The sequence below is a fragment of the Neodiprion fabricii genome, chromosome 5 (genome assembly GCF_021155785.1).
Source record: "Neodiprion fabricii isolate iyNeoFabr1 chromosome 5, iyNeoFabr1.1, whole genome shotgun sequence".
Taxonomy (NCBI): Eukaryota; Metazoa; Arthropoda; class Insecta; order Hymenoptera; family Diprionidae; genus Neodiprion; species Neodiprion fabricii.
In genome coordinates, this window is record NC_060243.1 from 28,572,531 (window position 1) to 28,598,371 (window position 25,841).

Consider the following 25,841-nt stretch of genomic DNA (forward strand, 5'->3'; position numbering starts at 1 on the left):
TTCGTTTGACGCTGGATTAAGAAATAGTTATGATTTTCAAACGGACATCGTGTTATTACGCCTTCGCCGAATCTGGAACTTCGAACATTATACGTATTAAGTAACGATTGCCAGTTTGTTTATTTCTCTACCGCCATTTCTTATTTTTCATTATAGTCTTAGCCTGTAATAACAGATTCTTTTTTCCATCTCGTTTTCTCTGAAATCTGTCGTCAAGTTTCCGTCTAAAGTAGATAAAATGAAAATATATAATAAACGATAATAATGGAAGAAACTTTTTGGTTTATAACAGATTAGACGTAATTTTTTTTTTTTTTTTAAATTTCGCACCGAGAGTTAATGTATCTTGTTAATGTCGCCATTTCCTTGCTTTTCAATTTTTTTTATAAAAATTTCAGATGCATTCTCAACGTCGACGTTAAATTTGATGATGTCAATTTCTTTGCTTTCGGTTTCCTCCGTCTCCGCAGCCTTTCGTTCTTCTTTTTTTTTTTTTGTTACTCAACTATGGAATATTATACGTTACTTTCTTCACCACGTACCGAGAACAGAATTTTAATTTTTTCGCGCGCGTTTCGATTCTAATTTGGCAAAGAAAATCGTGGAGAATTTTTAAAAAAATTCCAAAATTAATCCTCGAATAACAATTTCAGAAGTAAATCGAGTCGAACAAATTTTGATGTCAATTTTTTTCACTCTCTCATCGACTTTTTCAAGTGCTTGTATTTATTTAATTTCAAGAAAAATAAAGTTCTCGTAAATCGGCCAACGCGTTCGGATTTTATTCACATTTCAAATCGGTCCCATTTATTTTTTTATTTTTTTCTCATTCTTTCTGTTCTTACTTCATAATTTCGTTAGCTAAAATTTCCATTATTAACCGCCGGTGAAGAAAGAGAGAAATAAAGAAAAAAAGAAAAAAAAACGTATAATAAAAATATGTGAGCTCCTCTCGATTTCTTTCGTCCATATTTTCGTCCCTACCATAAAAACGGGAAACTTTAACCCGTGTGTGTATTGAGTTTATAAAATTAAACACACACACACACTCGCACGCGCATTTTACCAACAAAATAATGACTGCCTTGCGGCAACTGTGGCATCGATACCATTTCATACAAAAACCGGCGGCTACGCCGACGGTTAAAAGGAGTCGATAAATAATCCTTACGTCAATTCCAACTAGATTTCATTGGATTGGATTGGATAGGTGCGACCTGTTACTCGTCCTGTGTTCACCCATCTACGCGCCTTTGTTAAACACGAACATTAATTAAGAACGGAATTGTTTTCCACGGATTAGTTGATCCGGCTTTACATATTCGAACGGCATAATCGCCCTGTTAAATCTGATTGCTTTTCCTCTAGAAACACAATAATCGTATCACCGCTGCTATTTTCTCAAGAGTCAAGCTATTAGAATGAAATGAATTCTTTCCAGCATTTTTTTTTTTTTTTTTTTGTCTTTTTTAGTCACGTATTTCACCATTTCCAATAATAACATCTTCATCGCATTTTCAATGGTAAGAATTACTTTTAGGGAACTTGTCGAGTGTTCTCAACTTTTTACATTTACATATTGTTCGTATACACAGCGTCTGATAATTTTTAGTCATTTGTTTTTTCATCGAAATTCGCATTGTAAATTATAATGTTGTCGCTCTATAAATGTGTGAAACTAATCTTCCGGTGAAAAATAAAATAAAATAAAAATAAAAACGAAACGTATAGTTATATGGTCAGCGACCTTATCGAATTAATTGTGAATGTTTGTAACCTAAATTTGTATGTTTATTTGCTGGTTTTCGTGAAATTTTTATTGATTTTTACAAAGTTCGAAAAATTAGGGAACATTGTATTTTTATCACATTTCAATTTCCCGAAAACGAATCTTTCAGTCAATTTGAAATTTCAAGAGTATCTTCATCGGTAAACTTTACTTTCTTAATTATTAATCGACACAGAGCTTCGAATCCTAGAAAAAAAAAAATCGATGTTTTCACGAAAATGGTCGAATTTTATTAATTTCTTTTTTATTGTTTATTATTTTCTCCGAGCATGGCCTGAAAACTACAAGTCCTAGAATCATTACGGTAAAACTTGACTGAAATCGGCCAAGTGGAACTCAAGTATTTAATCTCTGCAAAACGAATCATGTGTGGAAAAAAAAGTTACCCAACCTTCGACCCCACATTCCACCAATATTGATAAATTTATGTGACTGGAAAAATTTGCTCAACACTGTTCAAACCATTGATAAACATCGCGCAAAAGAGTAAAATTTTTTACCGCCATCCCCATTCGTTCGTAATTAATTCCCGAAGAAAAGTGCATTTTCGGTTCCTTCAAATATTCTTCCGGCTATCAAAACGGCAATAATCCTCACCGTGAAACGTATCTTCGTGAATTTCGAGCACAGCCGTCATCCCGGTGACGTTATAATAATTTATCGTCACACGAGTCGACGCCGGCATTCCGGTTTGATCAGCTGCGTTTCGAGCGGCGAGATCAAAGTGTTTCATGGTAGGAATTGGGAGAAGAAGGGACCCCGATCTCAATTAACTTCTCTACGCGCCCAAATACTTAGAAGAACTAATTTAATTCTACCGAGAGGTTAATTGCCCTTACATTTCTACAATTGCAGCCAGATACAAACTTACATCTATTTTTGTCCTACAAAAATAAATTTTCAACACAATTTCATGAAATTTCCGACCAAGGAGATAAATTTTAAGCGCGACGTCGCAGCTGCAAATCTCATTTCGTTTCCAATTGGTAGCTTAAGGTCATGCGGCATTCCTACCTTTACCGACCGAGCAGGCTCACCGTTTTTATTCTTTTATTAAATAAACAAACGGAAATTGGAACCCATTCCGTTTGTTCGTTTGTTTGTTTACTTATTATTCGAAGAAAAATTGCGAGTTTGCTCGGTCGGTAAGGGTAGGACTACTACATGACCCTGATAGATGTTATTGTGTTTAAGCTCGTATCGGCCAGCAGAGGATTCATAAAAACCGTGCTGTCGTCTGGTACGAATATTAATTGCTTATAGTACAGTAATTAACAAGATATTTACAGACTGACGCATAATTACGTTGCACATTGCATGTTTTCGATAACAGAGTTAAAAAAATATGTCAAGGTAGGTTGTACAATAATTTTTTTCCGATATCAATTTACCAGCATCAGATTTCTTTACAGTTTTCTCCTGTATCCAAATTCTCAACATATATCGAAGACAGAGGAATTATAATAAAAAAATTTGATTATCAATTTTGAACCGTCCGATTGATACGTAATATTATTAATTATCCGGAATTACGTATCGTATCAGAATTCCTACGATAATTATTATTGAATAAATTTTTCTTTTCTTTCGTTTGACAGGATTTGTTTCTTTTTTTGTTTTTTTTTTTTTTTATCGAAAAAGACGTAAACCCTACATTGTATACGCAAGAGATTAGAGCTTTGCCGAGACGGGGGAAAGCGTTCAAAGCTCGACGGTCGAATAGGTAATTCGATAATTATGCATGTAATAGACGTATAAGGATGCCGAGCGGCGTAACATCGGCTGCAACTCGGTAATGATTACTTTCCTAATTAGCGGCAATTAAATCGGTTAATTGATATCCTTGCTATTTTTTAAAATGCGCGCGCTGCAGTCTCGGGGCTTCTCGTATTATAATACTTGTTAATGCCATCGGTGCAGAGGTTTTAATGTCACAGTCGTTAAACTGTTATAAAATTGAAATATTTTATGGCCATTGAGCACAGGCTTAACCACAAACTTACACGATTAGCGGGGCCGCCGAATGATCGGTTACGTAATCGCCGTCGATATCACTTTGTGTTTATTTATCACGGAAAAATACAGATTTCGCCATGACGTCATTTTTTTTAACAACAATTTGGATTCTTTTTTTTTTTTTAACTCGTCAAGATCATACTCCGGATTTATATTCGAACAAATAAGCGAATTGGTAAAATTGAAAATACGAATTCAAAATTGCTACGAATGCCTTTGAACGAATGATTGAAAATAAAAAAAAATAAAAAATTTCACTCGAAACTTTTTTCAATTCTTTTATTCAATTCTTAATCCACTGGTGTTATCATTTTCAAATTTGATGCAAAAGTCAGGTGATTTTCGTGAAATTTTTTCCCTTCCGTAACGGAACTTTCACTTCATATAGACGAAAAATTCGATCGATTTTCTTTGACAAAATATTTGCCGACATACTGGGATTACGATTATTTTATAGCAACAGTCTATTTATAAACTGTGTTTATTTTCGCTATCGAAGTTGTCACGAACAGACCATTTTACAAGTTTTCAGTGGGTGAAATTGTATCGATTTTTTTTTTTTTTTTTTTTTTTTACCGGCATCAATAACCAAATTCAAAAAATCGTTCGAATCAGGTGAAAATGATGCAAGAAAATTAATTCAACCCGCAAAAAGCAAATTTCTATTTATATTTTCATTTGAATCAATCTTTCATTCACACGGAGCAAGTTCTTTTTTTCCTACCCCGTTTCTTTTCTGTAATTTTTTTTTTTTCTTTTTTCTTCAAGTTTAGGTTAAATAAAAATTATTATTCGCAACGAATGAATGGTTTTTTCCCAGTATCTGTCTTGAGAAAATTATGTCCTTCATTTTCGAAACCAATGGTTCAGTCATTTTGTCCGACAAAAAAATATCAAAGTGATACTAACGACGGCACTGTGCCAATTTTCACGTAATCGCGCAGAGAGAGCTCAGAAAAGTCTGAGCTCGAAATTTCGACCAGATTTTTTCTGCGCATTTTCCGCCATCTCGAATAAAAAGATAAATTTCATTAATTAATTTTTTTTTTTTTTTTTTCGTGCGACAAATCGACTCACCGTCGCGACACAAAAATTTGTACGAGAAACTTTTTCGCGGCCTTGACTCTACGTTCTACAATTTAGGTTTTTACAAATTTTTTCACCAATATCACCGACCGTTGTCGATTTATCGCGCCGAATATACGAAACTGATTGAATTTAAACCGTGTTTTCGCTGTTTTCTCCTTTCCGGTGATAAATGTCGAAAATGAAAAAAAAAATGGGTGCGTGTACTTATGTACGCGCGTGAGAAGTTATACTTCTTTGGCATCATTAAATAATAAATATTCAACATTGATAATTTAATAATATTTTGTATTAATTATATTAAATAATGATATTTTAATTCATATCAATAAATAATACATACGGATAACTAACCTTGATTATATTGGAGCACTTGAAAAAGTATTTTAGCACAATTTTTTCACTAATATTCACAAACAGTAAATAATATTAATCCAAATATTAAATTTAAATCACTACTGAATATATTTTATTGCCACATATATAATTCGCACTTGTATGAAAATAAAACACGTGCTGTGACTGTAAAAACTAAAACCATGTGGATAAATATTATAAATAAATATGAAAACAGTGATCAGAGGCGATAAGCGTACCAACGTTAGCTTTTTTTCGAGACTTGATGAATTCGGTTGAGTGGGCAACTTCATCCTGTCAATTTTGTGTTACAGTGATGCGCGCGCATCTTGAAATTTCACTCTCATCAGTTTTTCATAACGCGCCTAAAGAAGTATAACTTCAAAAAAAAAAAAAATATATATATTTAAGAAAATTGCAGGAAAATAATATTTCACCGTTCTCTTCGGTCTCGCGAGTTAATTTCGCCAGGCTAAGACCGCGTGTAATATCTCGCCGCGGATGAAGTCATTCCAAAGCCAGAGAGATAAGTGAAGAACAAAAAAAAAAAAAAATAAAAAATAAATAAATAAACCGAAAGTACGTTACGAGCAACGAGAGCGAGAGATCGGGCGAAGAAACTCCGTGTCGGAAAAAATCGCTCCGGATTGCCTAATTATAACGAGTTACAGAATAAACTTATGCTTGATGACTCAAAATTACATCTTGTTGAGCAGGGGTGGGTCAGGCATTCGGTATAATACGTAAGGCCGAGATGTTTACGTACCCTAAATGCGCACTGGTTTCGACATTTATTTCAGGCCTCGCAGTCGAATAATTTCAACGTTCAACCAGAGACCCATTGATATATACCTATATGTATCCAACTTGTACCGTTTCGCAATTGCTCCGGATGTACCTTCGCATCGCCATATTTATTTTTGTACTTTTACATTCGGACTTCGGTACGAACCGCGCAAAAACGAAAAATTTTAGCGACTCTATCGATAGGGAAACGAAAAAGCTCACTTGCTGCATTTAGCGCAGTTCGGCAGATCGGCTACGCGAATAGATTCTCAATTTTTGTTCGTATCCTCGAATTGTTTCATTTTTCATTGTTCTTCGATTTGCAGAATTCTTATTCATCGGGTTGTTGGGTTATTTATACAAAGTTTAGAAATTTTAAAGCTTACAAGGTAGATTATTTGCAATGTTCAGAAATTTGAAGGGTTACAAGGTTATTTGTAACGTTGTTTGTAAGGTTCAGACATTTTTTTGAAAGAAGAACCGGCAACGAATTAAAAACCCATGAAAAATCAATTATTCGTATTCAATCCAAAGGCCAGACAATGGATTTAAAAAATCCGTTACTCGTTATATTGTCAGCCCTGCACGAAAATTCCGAATGCACTGAGAAAAATTTCATTCGTTACAGTAACTAGAAAAGAAAACTAATTTTCATTTTCTACTTGCAAGTATATTTTTCGATTGTGGTAAAAAATGAAAACAGCCAAGGACCGAGCGGTAACTAAAACGAAAAATCCCTCTCAGTGTACAGAGGTTAAGAGGACATCGCGTCAGGTTAAAAGGACGTTTGATGCACGACGTTGCATCCTGACGTACGTGCGTTTTCAGGGGCGGAAAATCGCAGCACGACTAAAGCCGCAGCAGTCGGATTACCGAGTTTGTACCAGTCGGTGCTACGCAACCCCTTTCCATACTCCGTAATACATCACGTAGATACCATGATTGCCGTATAAGCTGGCAGTGTGTTCACCCCACCTCGTAGTTTCAAAGATATACGGAGCGTTCCAGGTAAATTCGACCCAGGATCGAGCCCCGTGTGTTCAGATTCAGTTTCGACAATAAAGATTGGGGGTAAATCGATCGCGAAGTGCTTGACGAGAAGAACGATTTTTGAAGTTATACTTCTTTAGGCGCGTTGTGAAAAACTGATGAGAGTGAAATTTCAAGATGCGCGCGCATCACTGTAACACAAATTTGACAGGATGAAGTTGCCCACTCAACCGAATTCATCAAGTCTCGAAAAAAAGCTAACGTTGGTACGCTTGTCGCCTCTGATCGCTGTTTTCATATTTATTTATAATATTTATCCACATGGTTTTAGTTTTTACAGTCACAACACGTGTTTTATTCTCATACAAGTGCGAATTATATATGTGGCAATAAAATATATTCAGTAGTGATTTAAATTTAATATTTGGATTAATATTATTTACTATTTGTGAATATTAGTGAAAAAATTGTGCTAAAATACTTTTTCAAGTGCTCCAATATGATTAAGGTTAGTTATCCGTATGTGTTATTTATTGATATAAATTAAAATATCATTATTTAATATAATTAATGCTAAATATTATTAAATTATCAATGTTGAATATTTATTATTTAATGATGCCAAAGAAGTATAACTTCTCACGCGCGTACATAAGTACACGCACCCATTTTTCTATTATTTTGTTTCGTTTCAGGAGGAAAGAAAATCACCCTTGGGGAAGGTCGCAGCTTTTTTCAAAATTTTAAAACTACCCGTATCTCTTCTTTTTAAATTATCGGTATTACAGTTTCCTCCATTATCGACAACCGTGGCCCAACCGCTTCGTAGAAACATTGAACAAAGTCGACGGATTCCCGAAGCCGAGAAACTTGCCTCGCCTCGACAGTTCCAAATTCAGTCTTGATTTCGAGGCGGCGGTGATCGGATGTCGCTAATTTCTACCTCGCGATTTCTAACGAACAATGGAATATCGAGTGACGTTTGAACCGGTTACGCAGTGTCTCAAGTGTTCGAAACTGTGCGCAATCGTCGGTGTTCGTGTCCCGTTGCTTGTGCGTCTTGCACCGTGTTTACTCTCTCTCTCTCTCTCTCTCTTTCTCTCTCCTGATACTCTGTTGTTCCTGATCACTGTTTACCAATAATCATCCGGAGACAATTGGCGATGGGATTAGGAAAGGATGCTCCGAGGTGATATTGGGTATGTGTTCCACTTCCAATTGGATTAACAAACGTGCAAATCGTAGTGACAAATGCATTCGAATATGATACCTGCCGTGTGATCGAATCGCAACGTTGAATAAAGTGGGACGATAAGGAAACGGTGTCGAAATCAGTCCATCCAAAGCTCTGCGTTGATTTTTTTTTTTATCGATCTTGAATGATGTGAAACCATCGCGATTCAACCCGTCAGTTATTTTGTGACAAGTTGACATGTTTCTAATTTGTCGTTTCTCTGTTTTCACGGAAAAACAAAATGTTGTTGCAATCACTCCGAAAATCGAAAGATGAATTTCTAATCACCTCAGATCATTTTCGGATAGATCTTTGTGTGCGTGTGTGATCAATTTTTTTCGTCCGTTGATATCTGGAGAACGAGTTGCTGGATTTCAATGATTTTGGTATCAATCGACGCAGATTTTTCAAACTTAGAACTGGTTAAATTTTCGCTTTGATTGGTTCGGCACTTTTTCAATTATTTAAATAACAAAATTCCAAAAAATCGAATAAAAACTATGATATATTGAGAATGGATGAATGGATTCGAATGAAAATTGGTAACGTGGAGTTTTTTTGGTCGCTAATCACGAATCTAAAATCAGATTCGAAAAATTTTAATTTCGCGTATTCGATGAGCTGGGGAAAAAAAAAAACTAAAAACATTTCGATTTTGATGATAATTGGTACTCGTCGGTTTATCGGGCGATGACGATCCAATACGGTGTAAAAAAGTCTACAAATCTTTCAATTTTGATGGAAATTGGTAGGCGGAATTTTTTTCGGTCACGGATAACGAATCCAAGGTCAGACTTCAAAAATTTGTAAGAGCGGATCCGTTGTAGTGGTTCAAAATAAAAAAGAATCGTCATATTTTCATGTAATACGGTATCCGAGAGTTTAAAATCGTTAGTCACAAATCTGAATTTTTAGTTAGAAATTCAAATTGGACATTAGTCTTTTTCTCTCTCTATGAACTTGGAACCTAGTTCGGCTGGCTCATGGTTTAGTCAAACTTCGAACCGAACTAAGTATTTCAATTCAATGAAATTTTACCGTCAGAACTCACATTCTTGCGCTACGTCCTTGTAGAAAATGTGGATTAATAAAAAAGGGCGATTTAAAAATAAAACGTCGTAGATAAAGTAATTCAGAATCTTCTTGAGAGTTGATGGAATTTGGGAAAAAAAAAACAAATTGAGAGCTGAACCTAAACACGTGAAGTCGAGCGAAGGTCGGATTCGGTTGGAATGCTCCATACATAAATTAACAACGGCTCAAAGCAATCATGATACATATATATATATGTATAATAAACATACCCGAGGAGACCTGAAGTTTCTTATTGGTCGCTTGTACGAATGACTTGCAGTTTTCTTCGCGCTCCTCATTGGCTTCCAAGACTGCAGGGGTTACCCCGAATACATACATACATATATATATATATATATATATATATATATATTCGACCAATCCGAACATCCCCGATTTTCCGACCTCCGGGACGTACGTATAACCCGACAAAAAAAAAAAAAAAACACATTCCCTACTTCTTCTATTGTCTGCATTTTCACGACCATTTTATTCCCGATCACGGTTTTTGGCAGCGATTGTACGATTTGGAGATTCAAATTTTCTCCCCCAGTTTCGATTAGTTCTATAAGGGATTGAAATTTCATTTCAATTTTTAAAAAAATATCATTACAATTTTCACTTTCTGTGCCTGCTACCATAATTTTTTTTTTTTTTTTTTTTTTTTTTTACCAATATACGTTTAATTTACAAATTAGAAGTAAGAGGGATAAAAAGAAAAGTTTTGTTTCTGCAACTAACCGTAACGAAAAATTTCTCTCACTGTTGAAAAATAATTACTTACACAAGTATCTGCAAGGTTGAAATGAAAGAGCGAGAGAGAGAAAAAAAAAGAATAAAACAAAATTGTTCTCTTTGAGGTTGGTTGAATTATTATTATTATTGTTGTTGTTGTTATTATTATACAATGTCGTGTACCGTGTAATAAAATTGCAATAAATTAACGTTTGCGTGATAAAACGAGAAAATCGAAGCGTTTACCTGTAATAAGGAAGAGAAATTAGGGATGAGGAGGATAATGGAGGCGAGGGGAAAAACTAACGAGCAAACGAAATGTTATTAAAATTAATATCGAATTGAACGCGATGAGGCAATACGAGATTGGCTTCCACCGTTCTCCGCATTATACCGATTCAATGTATTACATTTGATATACGTGTATTTATAAGTATATATATATATATATACACATATATACACGTACCTAAAAGCATACGTGTGGATAATAATTAATAATATAATGTAGCCGCAATGCGTCGTCGATCCAGGTGCACGCGGTAAATATATATTTACGACCTGCATTACGCTTGTAAATTATATCCGCCCGACTGTGATGCTTGTATAATAATATCGTCTCTCTACGTCCGATACACACAGGCGCAAAATCAAACAAAACACACACACACACACACACACACACAATCATACAGGCGGTGATGCCCGCCTGCGTATAAAATTTTTTTTTTTTTTTCTTTCATAGCGATCGCGTAGTCAAGTTTAGAACTACGTGTACACGCACGTATTACATTATACGTAGGTACGAATTTATACGGAGTTGAAATTTACGTGCGACAATCGAAAATGAAAAAAAAAAACAAAAGTGATGAGAATATTCCGCGTGTGCGTATAATGCGTACACAGTATACAATTGATTGTGATCGTGTTGTTTTTTTTTTTTTTTTTCAAATTTTTGACAATATTCGACTTACCGTATACAGAGAATCTTACGATCTGTCGACTTTTTTGCAATGATAATACCTCAACTTTCCTCGGCTTGGTTAATTTATCGCTTTACACGGATGCGGAAGTTTGTTTCAAAAACGAGATAAAAAAAAAAATTAAATTACGAGTTTCGCAAATCAATCGGAGACAGATTCAATTTTTATCGATTGTATTTGAATATTACTCTGCGTCGCGATCCATTCATTCTGGAGAAAATCAATGAGAAACGATGAATAAATGAATTTAAAAGAAAATAAAAAAAAAAAAAAACTCTTACCGAATTATTTAGAAGTTTAAAATTTATCCGATAATTTCGAGAGATCCCCAAAATGAAAAAAAAGAATCCTAACCTAACCTAACTTAACCCAACCCAACCTGATCCGACCTAACCTAACCTAACTCTTTTTTTTCATTTTAGGGATCTCTCGAAATTCTCAGATAAATTTTAAACTCCTAAATAATTCGGTAAGAGTTTCGTTTTTTTTTTCAATTTATCATTATATACATGTGCAATTGCACAATTATAAATTTGGCAAGATGACGAGAAGAAAAAAAAACAGGAAGATGTTTGTATCGTACGCAGGAAAAAGGTTTCAAACTTGCAATATATTCTCAATATCAAGGCATCGAGTGTGTGTAAGCATAATGTATAATGTTATCCTGAGTACATCCAGGCCAAGTTTCCGTTGTAATTCACTGCTCAATTCTCACTCGCGTTAAATACGTACCATAAAATACGTCGGTTGTTTGCTTTTTGTTTTCTTTTTCTTTTTCTGTTTTTTTTTCTCTCCTCTTCTTTTTTCTCTACTTTTTTGGAATTATTTTTTTACCCTTCATCTCTCATCGCCGGAGAGGAGCGAACTAGCTTTCTACTCTTAATACGAGAATAATAGTCGCCATGCATCAAACAGCTATCTCTTACGTGTTATTATAGTTACCTATGCTCAGTTTATTATGGCCTGAGTACCTAGACGGGCAGATCGTGTTTCGAAAACGGTAACAACGGTTGGTGTACGTTTTTTTTTTTTTTTTTTTCGTTTTTTTTAAATCTTTCTTAACCTCCCGCAGGCACCGCGATATATGCACAAGGTATCCGCGATTTATCCAATTAATTTTTAACCCTTCTTTTTCACTTGACGTTTATTTTTAGGTTAAAATTATTTTTTTTTTTTTATCATCCTTATTTCTTATTCGTAATTCCAACAATATTCAAACAGTTTTTTTTCTAACGATACCTGTTTTACTGAATTTCTCTAGTTACAAATGAAATTTTTCTCATCGCATCTATTCTCGATTTCCAATGTATAATTTTGTTCTATCACGAATCGTTCTTTGGAATGATGCGGTTTTTTTTTTTTTTTTTTTTTCTTATCGCGATATTGAATAAACGAAAATCGGAAATATTGGGTGAAAAATGAAGACCAGATTTCGATGTTACAATTAAAAATCTAGATAACTGGTAACATGTCAGAAATATCTTCATTTCTCCGTTCGACGAGCTATCTTGAGGATTTTTATCGTCAAGATGACAATCTTGACTGATTTGAAGCCAGGAAAAGGTTTATTAAATAAGAAAAAGAAACCGAGAGTAAGAATTTTTCCTGACGCAGTCAGGGATTACACCGCTCACTTCTGTACTAAGTTCAACCGAGATAAGTTCGGATTTGTTTTCCCAAAAATCCTAATTCAATTCTCACCAAGCTCGGTACGCAAACCAACCCTCGACGCGTATAATTGCAATAGGGTGAAAATATGGTTGCGGCCGAGAACGAGCAAAGAATCCGCTACGAAACTTGAACTTCCATCTTACGGAATCGACGATACTTTTTCCGTGTATCGTGGCGTTATCTATTTTTGTCGTAATTTTTCTTTCCCCAAAGAAAGCGTCCTAAAGCAAGAAATTTTCAGTACAATATCGAATTCGAGAATTGAACGAAAATGGTTCGGAAGAAAATAGTGATGGAACTTCGATTCTGGCGAACTCGAGAAGGATTGAAAACTCGAAATTTCTATACTTCTTTCCCCTCACCCTCGCCTTTCACCTTTTGATATATGATTCTTCTGAAAGGGCTGTAATTACATGGGATTCTACGCGTTTTTGGCCCTCAGCCCAGTCACGCAGTTGTTTGTCAGTGTACTCTATGAGACTCTATGAATACCCATACACCGCACGGTTCTTATATGGCTGTATAAAGGTGTCGCGGCAACGCAACTTCGTCCAGAGGCTTATACTATAAACGTGACTAATGAGAATGGGGCAGCTGTCAAGCGGCACACCCTGAGTAACAACCGGCAACAGAGGCGCCGCGATCCGAGTCCCATAAATGAATATTTTGTCTCATTCTTCTTTTTTTTTATCCAACAATTTTATCCTTATTTATTTATTTATTCATTCAATTTTTCTACAAAGAGTAAAAAGATGACAGGAAAAATGCATGATTTTGTACGGAGTGAATTCCTAACGACTGCATGGTCCGTCGTCTGCTAGGATATAAGGCGCACGCGTCAAAATCCCAGAGCAATTGTTTTCCAGGTTGACCAACCGTTTCCAACTTTAAAAATAGCGCCGGTTCCGAATTAAGCACAACTTGAACCGACGGTTGTAAAAATTTTTGAGGTTAGAGACGGTCGGTAACCCTGAAAAACAATTGTTATCGGATATGGCGGTTCTTACGCGTTCAATTTTAGCAGACGACGGAACTTGCAGTCGCAAGGAGTTCACTCTGTACAGTTTTAAGTAATTTGTTTGCCGTTTATCGCTATTCGAATCTATCAATAACAAACAATGACCGCTGATCATTACCCAACCATTTCTCTGAAACAAAAAAAATAAACAAACAATCTAGGCAGTATTTTATTATTCCATAAATACGTGTAATTCGAACGACAGCTTTAAAAAAACCATAAATCAATCCAGTGATAAAAATCCTTGAAACGAATCGCACAGTGGATGATATAAAATCCTCGGCCTAATATCCGTTACGACCATAAACTACTTGATCGAACATTTTCGATCGTGAGAACAACGCTGTTAAATATCCAAGCGTCGTTTGCAACAAAAAAAAAAAAAAAACCAATTACATCGCTGCAAACCAGATTGCATATAAAAATATCGTGCACTTCTGTCAGATATTACGCAACGCGTCATTTTTCTCGAATGGAAAAAATATCCCGAGACTGGACTGGGATCGGATGTTCGGGCAGATGTGAACGCGTGATATGTGAATAAATAAGGGCCGTGAAAATGACGATGAAAAATGAGGGAGAAAAAAAGAAAAAAACAAAACAAAAAGAAGCGCAACAGAAAAAGAAAAAGAGCGTGGACATCGGCCCCTGTGTTTAATTACAGTAACGTTACATACGCGATCGGAAACGGATTATACGAACATTTTCACATAATATATCCAACTATACCAGCAGATACGTGTAATCTGATAGTAATTTTTATACTTGCACCTTGCACCGCTGCTGCCATACAGAGGCAATGCACATCGTATTGCTGTCGCGGATTGTCACGCCCCTCGGAAATACACGCGGACACGGCTTGACGGCTCGTATAATGCGGCCATTTTTCTTTTTCTTTTTTCTTTTTCTTTTTTTTTTTTTCACCGCTCCTTTTTTTTCTCTCTTTTCCCTCGGCCGTTCTTCCCTTTCGTCGATTTATTTTATTGTTGTTAATATTTGTGCGTACTTTTCCTTTTTTTTTTTTTTTTTTTGTTTTCTCCGATTCTTTTTCTCTTACATTTATTTCGTTGTTATTATCTAGGTTCGTCCGCTTATCGCAACCGTTGCGTAAGCTTCTCTCTCTCTCTCTCTCTCTCTCTCTCTCTCTCTCTCTCTCTCTCTGTCTCTCTTTATTTTTCATTGCAACTCCGACGCATCGTGCATAATAATTGTCGCTGCAGGGGGGGGGAGCGATATTATATGGACAACAGACGCTGTGTAATTAATACGAATTAAAATACACAGAGGCGGAATACAGATCCTAAGATATATTGTATAATTGCGACTCGCGGTTCTCTTGTCGTTAGTCGTAACAACGTCCATTAAAATCAGATTACTTCCCGTATACCTAAATGTGTACAAAATATTATACACGTACGACGTGTGATACAACTACACGTGTATCATATGTATATACACAGTGTGAATATGCGTTTTTGCTTTATCGGTATTATTTCTATGATAGCTTTATTCTTTTTTTTCTTTTTTTTCGCAACGGACGCAAACGCAAAAATTTGTGGCGATTGCTCGATGCGAATGACCGATCGTTGACTGAGGCTGGAGGTAAAAAAGAATTAGAAAAAAAAAGAAAAGAAAAACAACGATCCGTCTATTGCAAAAAAAAAAAAAAATAAATAAAAATAAAAATTTCCCGCGTTTAGCCGCGGGAATGAATATGTAATTAGAATTCGAGAAATTTACACGGTTTCTGCGTCAGCGATTTTAACGGTTATTAAAAATTAGCCTGAAATCTTTTTTAATTCGTATTAACAAATTGCTTTTGATGATTATTGAATAACCTTTGGTAACAGCTGCGCGTGTGTGTGTGTGCGTAATGTAAAACGTACGTTAGAACTGTTGGATCTCGGTAGTTACGCCAATTTATGTAATTTCACACTGTAATTTCTAGACATCAAACGTCGAGCGATAAAATATATGTGTACAATTCTTCCCTCGGAAGTATCATGTGTTCGTGTTATTATTAAACAGTAGCTGTCGTCTCAATTACGTCAGCGGCAACAAGCAGCAGCTGCTTTTTTAAAATTATCCTTATCGATTGACCAGAATGTTTTACACAATAATATTTAGTCAATTTTCTTTATACAGTTCTCGAAATTTGTTGCGAAATTTCGATTTTTCAAGTTTAACTTATTAGACAATTTTAAAATCCTCACTCCAGAATGATTGATCGTAACGTTTAATCGATTTTATTCGTACAATTCTCCAAATTTTTGACGAAATTAAAATTTTTCAACACTCAACAAATGGACAATTTTCAAATTCTCAGTGCAGAAGCTTTGACAGTAATATTTAATCAGCTTTGTTTATGCAATTCTCCAAATTTGTGACGAAATTAGAATGTTTCAACCCTTACTCATTAGACAAATTTAAAATCCTTACTGCAGAACGATTTGTCTTAATATTAAATCAATTTTCTTTATAATATTCTCCAAACTTGCTAAAAAATTTGAATTTTTCGTCTCTCGCTCAGCGAATTCCAAGCCATCGATTCCGTTACGATTCCATAATTTTACCATCAATCAATAACGGTTCGATTTCCGGTTACCAAAGTTCAAGACAACAATAGTCAGAAATTATTCATATTGGATTTAAATTCCTACCGCAGCTTGGGTCGATTAAAAATCGTTCACTTTTCTTCCCCTCGATTCGTTTCAGGGTTTTAAATTAACCGCGAATAGTTTGAGGCGTCGGTTTACAGGCGTAACATTAGTCGTGTGCCTGAACCAAAGGCAGGTGGTAAAACTGGCAGGCCTTGCAACGGTTTGCATATTCATCGGGCACCGCGAGCTTATCGGGCTTATATTATCACCGCGAGCTTAATTGACTTCAGATTCCCTCATTAGCGCTAATGGGTTAATTCTTAAACTGTTCGCCTGCAGCGCCACCAGAAAACCGCAAACTCCGAAGTCGGTCTAACGCAATTCAAGCTGCATACGCAGATATGGGGCATTCCGGTCTTAATTTACCCTTCGCTGTTGTTTTCTTTTTATTTTTTTTTTTTCTCTTTTTTCTTCCTCTTTCTTTTCACCCGTAAAAATCTTTGTTCCTAGAAAGCGGGAATTTTATAATTCGCGCTTATTATTTTTTATTTTTCATTACATTTATTATATTCGCGCTATATTTTCTCGCAACTCTTGCGAAAATTTAACGCTCGCGCAACAATAAATTGACGTTAAAAATGACGAATTTTTCCAGTTATTTCAACAAATGAGATTTTTCTCAGTGTACGTTTCTGGTCCGAAGAATCGGAGATGTGCGTATATATATATATATGTACGTTATGTACCAGAGTTATGTATGGTTGCTGAAGGGGAATTACTGACAATAAGATGGAACGGAAACGACTATCGCTAATTCAATGCCAGGACATACAGTCGGCAAATAACGTAGGACGTACGGCTAACTTTTATAATACGCAAGGTTTTACGGAGCTTGTTAGGAGTTGGTAAATTATATACTTATATGGAAATAGGCTGGGAATTATATCTCAAGAAGTTTACTTTACCCAGGCGTGTATGTAAGAAATAACCTTAAGAAATACAACTGTCCTAAGTACAAATATTAGCGATGCTTAGCCGTAATCAAAGTTCATTTTTTCTGCTATTCTCAGCCCATCGAAGTTTCGCATTTGTTCGTTTATTTATTCATCCATTTCGTATATTAAACTCCGGGATTAAGGTAAAATTAATTAATATCGATCCTTGAATCAATTTCATCGTTATTCCATCCAATATGAAAAAGGGGCAGAACCGAACTACGATGAATAATTAACAGCAACATTGTGCAAATTCTGTTTATATCCTTAATTAAACCGCGGCGTTCCGCTGTTGTAAACTTATTACCGTACTGTAAGATCTAAGTAACTCTCGATCAATCGCGAAAATTTTACAACAATAATTACACACATATATATATATATACATACATATTGTGCAAGAATTTGTTGACTTCATTGGGATTGAAAAACAATTAGCGTTATAAAATAAAAAAAAAAAAAAAAAACTAGGCTCGCTCTTGTCATCGATATGAAATTCCGTAAAACAAGTCGCGACGAAGTTTAGAAACAAATATTCTCGAGGAAGAAAATGAGAAGTTCGTTTCGAGATACGCGTTAATCGTTCGCGACGTTCGCTAATTTGCAAACCGCTGAGCGATCGATCGATCCGAGAGATAATCCTTGAGTGATCGGCTCAGGGATTCACGATTAGGAGAGCACGTTGCTGCAGCCCGCAGGTCCTTCGATGCAGGACGGTATTTATGACCGAAAGCCCCCAGCGCGTCTCTTTCTCTATTCTAGAGCCGGCTGCGCGGTACGGGGATCATAAATTTTCACATAGCCGTTAATAACGGAAAATCGCCAGGTAAGGTACGAACGAACGGCGCGAACCGAGTGCCATTAATTATTAATAATTGCGTTCGCCGGCCGTTCTAATACTCATCGCTTAACATATCGTCTCTGTTGTATGCAAGTATTTCTGTTCCGTGCACCCGCGCGGAAAGGCGAAGAAGAGAGAGAGAGAGAGAGAGAGAGAGAGAGAGAAAAAAAAAACAATCGACCAAAATAGGAACTGTACTATTCGCATTTTTGCTCGTGCAACGATAAATTGACGTTAAAGCCTTGTTTGGCTAAAAAAAAGTAGAGTAAACCGAAGAAACTGATTTTGCGTTGCAATTACCAAAAAAGGATCGACGATAGCGCAAACAGTTTTTTTTTTTTTAACGATAACCGTTTTGCTAAATTTTTCCAGCTGCTACTAAGAAATGAAATTTTTCTCAGTGTGTGAAAAAATTTGAGAAACAATCGTAACGACGAATTTTCGTTATTTTTTATACAGTATTCAATAATCGATTTTGTAAGTCTGTTTTCACATTTGATCACACATTTTTTAACCGAGTCGTAAAACTTGACGTGTACACCAATTATTGTACGCCTAAACGAGAATCGTTAGGCCTGAGAAACGCTGTAAGAATACGATCGACAGCTGTAATTATTATTGGTTTATTGTTATATACAATCGAAAATAAACGAATCCCCGAAACGAAGAAATCCTCGTTCGAACGAGTTTAACACGCTCAAATGAGGAAACGTAATGTCTGTAATTTGTGTCCACGATTTACGTGGGTAAATTGATGTATTGGCCATATAAAATGGTATGGAAGCAATTCGTTTCTACGCTCGGTTCGAAGACGGAGAAAAATGAATCACACGTGATTTTTCCCCATTTGAAATAAACTATCGGGGATTAGGAATGTTGAACGTATTTAAATATCGTCGGGTATTAAAATACGCGCATAATCGTTTCGCCAATTGGAGAAAAATTAAGTTACAACGGGATAATGAAAAAACAACAACAACAAAAAAAAGGGGGTTGGGGGTGGGGGGGAGGCAATATTTACACGGGGTAAAAGTCCGATAACGAAACAAGACAATTAATTCAACTTACCGTTTGATGTTCGCCTCAAATGTAATAAAATTTGAAGATCTCTTTACGATCTTGAGACGTCAATTTCTCCCGGTGGTGACAGAAGTGAAAATATTCGTGGTTAGCTAATCGTGTGGGAATGGTTTAATCTATCACCTGCCCAGCCCTATTTTTTTCATGGGATTCAGGGATCGTCGGGGTAACTTTTAACGGATGAAATTTGACGCAATTACGAGCCGAGTGTCGAGCAATTAAACTTTGAGCTTCGACGAGCTTCCGGCAAGTTTTTCGTTTCTTCTTACAAACGAGGAGTTCAGATTTTAGGCCAGTTAAATGTTTGGGGAAAAAATATCGCGTGGCTTTGAGCACTGCGCTGTTACCGGAGGCATGTTGGAAGGGATGCCGGAGAAAGAAAGAAAGAAATATAGAAAAAAAACTAATCACGAAGGCATAATTTATGCATCCGGTAATGAGTGAAACATTATTTATAATGTATATAAATTTTTTCGTCAGTTATAAGAGGGAAATTGTCAGTCTGATTTAAATCGTGTATGTATGTATATATATATATACATTCCCTAAGCTCGTTACAAAATAATGGTTGACTTTTTATACCTAATAGATCGTTAAATTGATAGAAAAGTAGAAGAAGAAAGAAAATCACTAAACTGATCTCGGTTGAAAATTTATCGCCGCAGCTGTTGCCGCATAATTTCAACTTTGCCTTGCTATTGGATCATTTCCAACGTCTCTAGTGGCACGCACCTGTGAATGTGCGAATTAAGCTCAATACTAGGTACAACATTCGAAGTGCTGTTGAACGCTCGCGATTGGCGAACGCACCAATTTTACTTACATTGCCTAACAACTCGGTGTAATTCACCCCTCACCAATTTTCTCACAGCCGGTTATTTCAAGGGTCGAACTTACGTACCGGTCAATTTTTACACTGTTGAAAATGTTTAACTATATGCAATGTCCCGACGGATCCACTTTGCATTTGTGTTGTTTGTTATATTTCTGTTAGTAAATGCGACTCAAAATTTTCTAATTTTAACATTTGGACTGTCGCGTCAACATTTAATTTGTAATTTATACTTTTTTCTTCGGTAAATAATATGTTGAAAATAGTTGAATCGATCGAAAAATTTCGGTGGATTTACTGGGACATGTTTTTTTTTTTTTTCTAACCGTATACGGTTAATTAATATCACCCACTGACTGGCTCGACTGCAGCAACGAGTTTCAAAAATAGTGCCCAAGAGATGAAGTAATTTTTGGCAGCACGGAAGGATTACTTATAAACAGGAAATTCCACGCGAATTCAAACAAAGTTTGACCCGAACCATTATTTTTGATTTTTTTTTTCCAAATTTCTCTTCCAATTGTCCCAATTCTGAAACAGTACTCTGAATTTTTTCAGATTTTCCATTCAACTGATTCGTTATTTATATCTATATTGGAACTGCTCTAGAAATAATCTAAGTGAAAAATAGCAGTTTTGAGAATTTTTTGGGAACTTTCATACCGTGCAAACAATGTTTTTTTAGCTCACTAAAAAAATTGAAGGCGCTGAAAAATTTGGAATAGAAAATGCAGCTTCTGAAAATTTGTTGAGAATTTCAATAAAGGTCCTTTTCAAAATCACTTTAAATATTAACAAATAATTGAGCAGTTGAATAAAAAATCTGAAAAAATTTTTGGTAATTTTTAAAAGGTGGGACAATGGCAGAAAGGTTTTTAAACAATATCAGAAACGGTGAGGGTCAGACGTTGGTCGGATTCGCGCGGAATTCCTCCAACAACGTTGATAATCATCGGTGTTCGAATAGTTGGATGCTGATTCATTGGATGGTATTTATTTTCATGAAACTATTACAACTTTTCACAACCATGGTTTTCAGTCGTTTTCAGTGATTCAATCGGACTCTGTGATTACTGTTCAAAAATATAAGCAAGCTTGTCATTGTTCCCAGACTTGTTCTCTCTCTCTCTCTTCTTACTTAGCTTTAAGTTCTTTCAGTACCTAGGATCTAAGTTTCTTCAATATTGTTATGGATAATAATAAACCCTATTCCATTCTATTCTATTCTCTGTCTTTTTCGCAGATCCTCTGTATTATTCCAGTGAAAACTGAACCTGCATTTTAGGATTTTTCATTCCTTTTTGAGCCGATATGCAACAAGCTTGGCTTGTTTGCCCCGGCACCGCGCCGTCCCGCGACTAAAACACTTTTATTCGGTTAGAGCGTATCGGAGTATCCCGTTCCCGTATTCGATCAATCCTCTCGGATCCCCAGGTAATGCGAAATGAACAGAGTTGCGCGGCGTACATGCCTCGCTCTGCCTACACACACCGACCTCTCCTCCTCTCCTCCTCTCCTCCTCTCCCTCTCCCTATCTCTGTTTTTCGCACAGACGTGTAATCTTCGGAGCTAGCCACTGGGCGTGGTAATCACATACGCCAGGCTGACGATGCGTGGCGTACAGGGAGCAAAGAGGAAAGAGGAAAGAGGAAAGAGGAAAGAGGCAAGGAGAGTCGCCACGGTACTCATTGTACCAAGTCGACTTCGGTATGTCCGTCTAGGCGCCTTCCATACCTCAAACTCCCTCTTTCACTTCGCAGTGACCGAGTGTAACCGAGGAAAAGAATCCGCGACGAACTTATCACGGAATGTAAAACTGTTGCAGACCTTACATCCCATGTGGCGAATACATGCAAAGCACTTTCTTGGAGTTAAACTTACAGCAATTGTGGCAAGATTTACAAATCCGATAGTAAGATTTACAAATATGCTCAGATAGATCTACCGCAATTCATGTAGATGTGACGTCGAAGAAGTGATATCCGTATATTCACCACATGGGATGTAAAATCCACAATCCATTTTCATACCCTCATCTTTTTCTGCGGCATGCAGTTTTTTTCATGTGCCCAACACAGTTCGGCGAACAGGGTACCAGTGACTCCTGTAAACACCCATCGAGCCATTCCAATTAACTTTCGTTCAGTTCAAAAGATGACTGTTCACTGTACTGTGAGATTCGACGAAGCCCCGAGGTCATGTTTGAGGACGTAAAGAGTCCATTCGGGATTTGGAGAATTTTTATCGGAGGAATCAGAATGGGACCACACAATGCCCGCGATTCGAATTGAACGTTGAACTCCGGGAATCGCGGTTAGGGGTGATGCTCGGGGTTCGGTGAACCTTGGTACTCGGTGTGAGCCTCGCGGATGGTGCTGCTGGAGGTTCGGCCCCGAATGTTGAGAAACGAAGAAGCAGGAAACCCTGTATTTACTAGCCTCGAACCGCTCCGCCCCTAGCAAACTGCCCGCTCTGTGCCTGCAACAGCATTTCTTTTCCACGATGCGTGCAACGCCTAATCCTACATTTTTGAAATGCAAATCCCGCAAAATTAACTGATACCTTCACTCCCATCGCAACCCTGCGTCGGCTTAGCTACTTTGAGTTCGGAACGTTACTTGGTATCTTGGTATGAAAAGTCTTTATTTTTTACCGCGGAAATCATGACGAACTTCGTTTGGTCTTCTTACAGATGTTGATGAGTTCCCTCAAAGGCTCGAAATTAGGGTCAAGGCTTAAACCATACTGTGATTTCCGCACGATGTGTTTGGCACTCTTGGTTCCTAAATCATTATACCTCATCCAAACTACGCTTAATAATAGATTTCACCTTCTGAAACTCAGTTGACTGGAAACTGAGCCCGCCAGAAACTTTGTACGGTCCAAAAATCTGTGGGAACCAATATCCAGTCTCTTTTCTAGTATTATAGAATGACATTTGTCCGTTGAATCGTGCACGTTTCACGTTTCCAGTATTTTCAAATATCACATGAAACGTCCGGTGACTTACGTCAAATCCGAGAGATCTTGAAGCTGCAGCCGAGTTATTACACGTATCGCAGTACAATATGCGTGCGAACGGTCAAGGTACCTACTTCATACCTTCACAGTTTCTCGGTCTAGCGCTGCTACTTGTGAGTCTCGCTCGGGGCGCAGTACAAGACATACATAAAGCCAAGTTGAGTAAACACGCTATTAATATTAATCTAACCATTAATTAATCGGCTTATTGTTACCTGTCACTTGTATTAACTAACAATTACGCGCGTACGCATGACAAGCGGTTGACGTATGTGGAACACGTCGGTTTTGACGACTTGTCTTGCGATAAATAGAAATTTATCATACCTACTCATCGCGTCCGCTTTCTCATCAATACGTTATCCACGGCTGCTGGCTATAGCAGTGGCCATGATAGGACTCGACGAGGCATTACTCCAAATTCACGTCTTCTTTAATATGCTATACCTCTCCTCCATAAATCCTCTTCACTTAAGAATTACCCACGATCTGCGTGAGAACAGCAAGAGCGAAATATCATTTTCTCATTCGAGTTTGAATGGAATACGAAATCTGACGAGGAACTCTGGTTCACCGTGTAACTTATGCCAAGTTTTCACTCGTATCAACCGTCAAGAGCTCATCCAACTCTCTTATATCGTACGTATGGGATTTTTCATTTCGCAACGCAACCGCGTCGAAACATTTTACGGTTTAATCAACGCGTGGTGGGGGTTCGCTCCGTTCGGTAGCTGATTGCTATAAAACTGCAGGTACCTAGTCTGCCCAAGCGTACGCTCATAATCTTTACCCAACCACCGACCAGCCCACGTACTACCTGAAGGCACACTTAGCCGGTATAGACTTTGCCGTATCTTCTATAGTTTACGAGCAATTCCTGTGACAGATAGCGTGAACGGTATTTCCTACCTTATGGAGAGCGAGCTTTCTGTCAACTCGTCGTTTGACGCTAACTTTGTTCCCTAATCAATTAGCGGGCGTGCATGTCCGATGATGTGTCCTTTGTACACAGGAGCACGAAAAACATCGCATCGCGTACCGGTACGTGCCCAACGTACAATGTATGGAGTTCCTATTTTGAAACAGACCTTTACCACTAGGAATCACCTTTAATTCAGTATCAGAGAATGTTTTTTTAGTTTCTTAGTGTTAGCGCCGATATTGCGACGACCTCAACGAGTCCTCTTTCATCAAATTTGGACAACCTGGACCCGAGATAATTGAATTTGAAGTGGGAGGAATAGCGCGACTAGACGCTACTCGCTCATTCGCGTCGCAACGCCAGTTGCGCGACTCGCGCTAATTTTCAACTCAAAGCGGCATATCTCCGGATCTGGTTGACCGAAATCGACGATCAAATGTTCGTTGGACTCGATTCCGTGACAGCTGTGATGTAAGGGATGGAAGAATCTTGTATTTTATACCATTACTTTTCATCCAAATGCGTAATGCGAGAAAGTTTTTTTGAACGTGATGAAAGTGGGCTGTGGAAATTGGAGAAAATTTATTTCTCTTATCAAACTTCGATACCATCTTTAACAAAAACGAGGTGTAAACACGTAGCATGTACTTACGCGTACCTATATCATGGTACCGCAACTATCATCGCGAGGGAAACATCGCCGTAATGTGTATGAGGAATAATCTACGGCGTTGCTACAGCGAAACGAGAACAGGCAATTAATAAAACGCGTAAGTAAATCACCGTACTCTTATACAAATATAGGTATATGATACACTTACTCATGAATTATTCATCAGCGAGTATATATAATATCCTCGAGATAAGAATTTTCATTATTACCCTGTTCCTTTTACCTCTGTCTCATTCCCATTTTACACACTGGCACTTAGGTATAATGTGGCTAAATGAGAACGATTCTCAACGCATCGATAGAAATTGAAGAATGATACCGCTGATATTAATCCTTACTATTAAGTTGGACTATAATTTTTAACGAACAAAAAATAAAAAGGTATACTGCGAGAGAGATGGATGTATATGGGAGAGAAGGTGAAAGGAATTAGGGACAGCATGGTGTGACGTAGGATACAATACCTAATGACAGTGAAAGAGAAAAACTCTGGGAATAAACCGGAAGTGAGGTCTGCGGCCAAAGTTTCCTGATCAAGGGACCGAGGACTCGACTTCGTCAGTCCGCACCAAATGCCGTAGCTGCTGCTGCTGCTGCTGCTACACTCTGTTCTGCAACGGCGTTGAATTCACTGTGAAGTACATGCAATGGATATAACTTACATAAGTGTAGGTGCCGGGTTATAGAGAGCTGGTAGGTAGGTAGGTACGTACCGCTTTATGCGTTTATGCGTTTATGACTGCGGTCTCATGCGGGGAATACAAGGGTAACGGATGTTTATTACACTGCCCACCATATCGCGTCCACACAAGCTAGCCTCTAACAAAGCCCCAATTTAAGCCGGAGCGTGGCCACACGCGCGCACGATCCCTCCACCAATTTAACCGACGATACTAATCTTGCCGAGAAGTTATTCTACACATTTTGGTGCACGAGGATAGGTTCGTTTAGAAATGTGATCTTTGACCAAGTTTCCACGTCCAATGATGTTTGGCCAGGTTGGTATTGGAGGATTTCACGATTTCGTAACCTTACGCTTACCGTTATTTTTTTGATCCACAAATTCGCCTGACTTCTGTCTTCCCATCTTTGAATCCCCGGGAGAAAGAAACGTACAAATCCAATGAGAAAAAAACGA

At 37.2% G+C, this 25,841-nt stretch overlaps 2 protein-coding genes across 8 annotated transcripts in view; one reads left to right on the forward strand and one right to left on the reverse strand.

Annotated features, from left to right (window-relative positions):
* LOC124183965 (neuronal PAS domain-containing protein 1-like) overlaps window positions 1-25,841 on the reverse strand; it is a 128,798-nt gene that overhangs the window by 97,268 nt on the left and 5,689 nt on the right. The gene's annotated exons all lie outside the window — the stretch shown is intronic.
* The window catches only part of LOC124183967 (semaphorin-1A-like), a 220,037-nt gene continuing 202,216 nt past the window's right edge, over window positions 8,021-25,841 (forward strand). The window contains exon 1 of the mRNA XM_046573198.1: window positions 8,021-8,223. The gene's annotated coding sequence lies outside the window, so the exon portion shown is untranslated. The remainder of the gene's footprint in view (window positions 8,224-25,841) is intronic.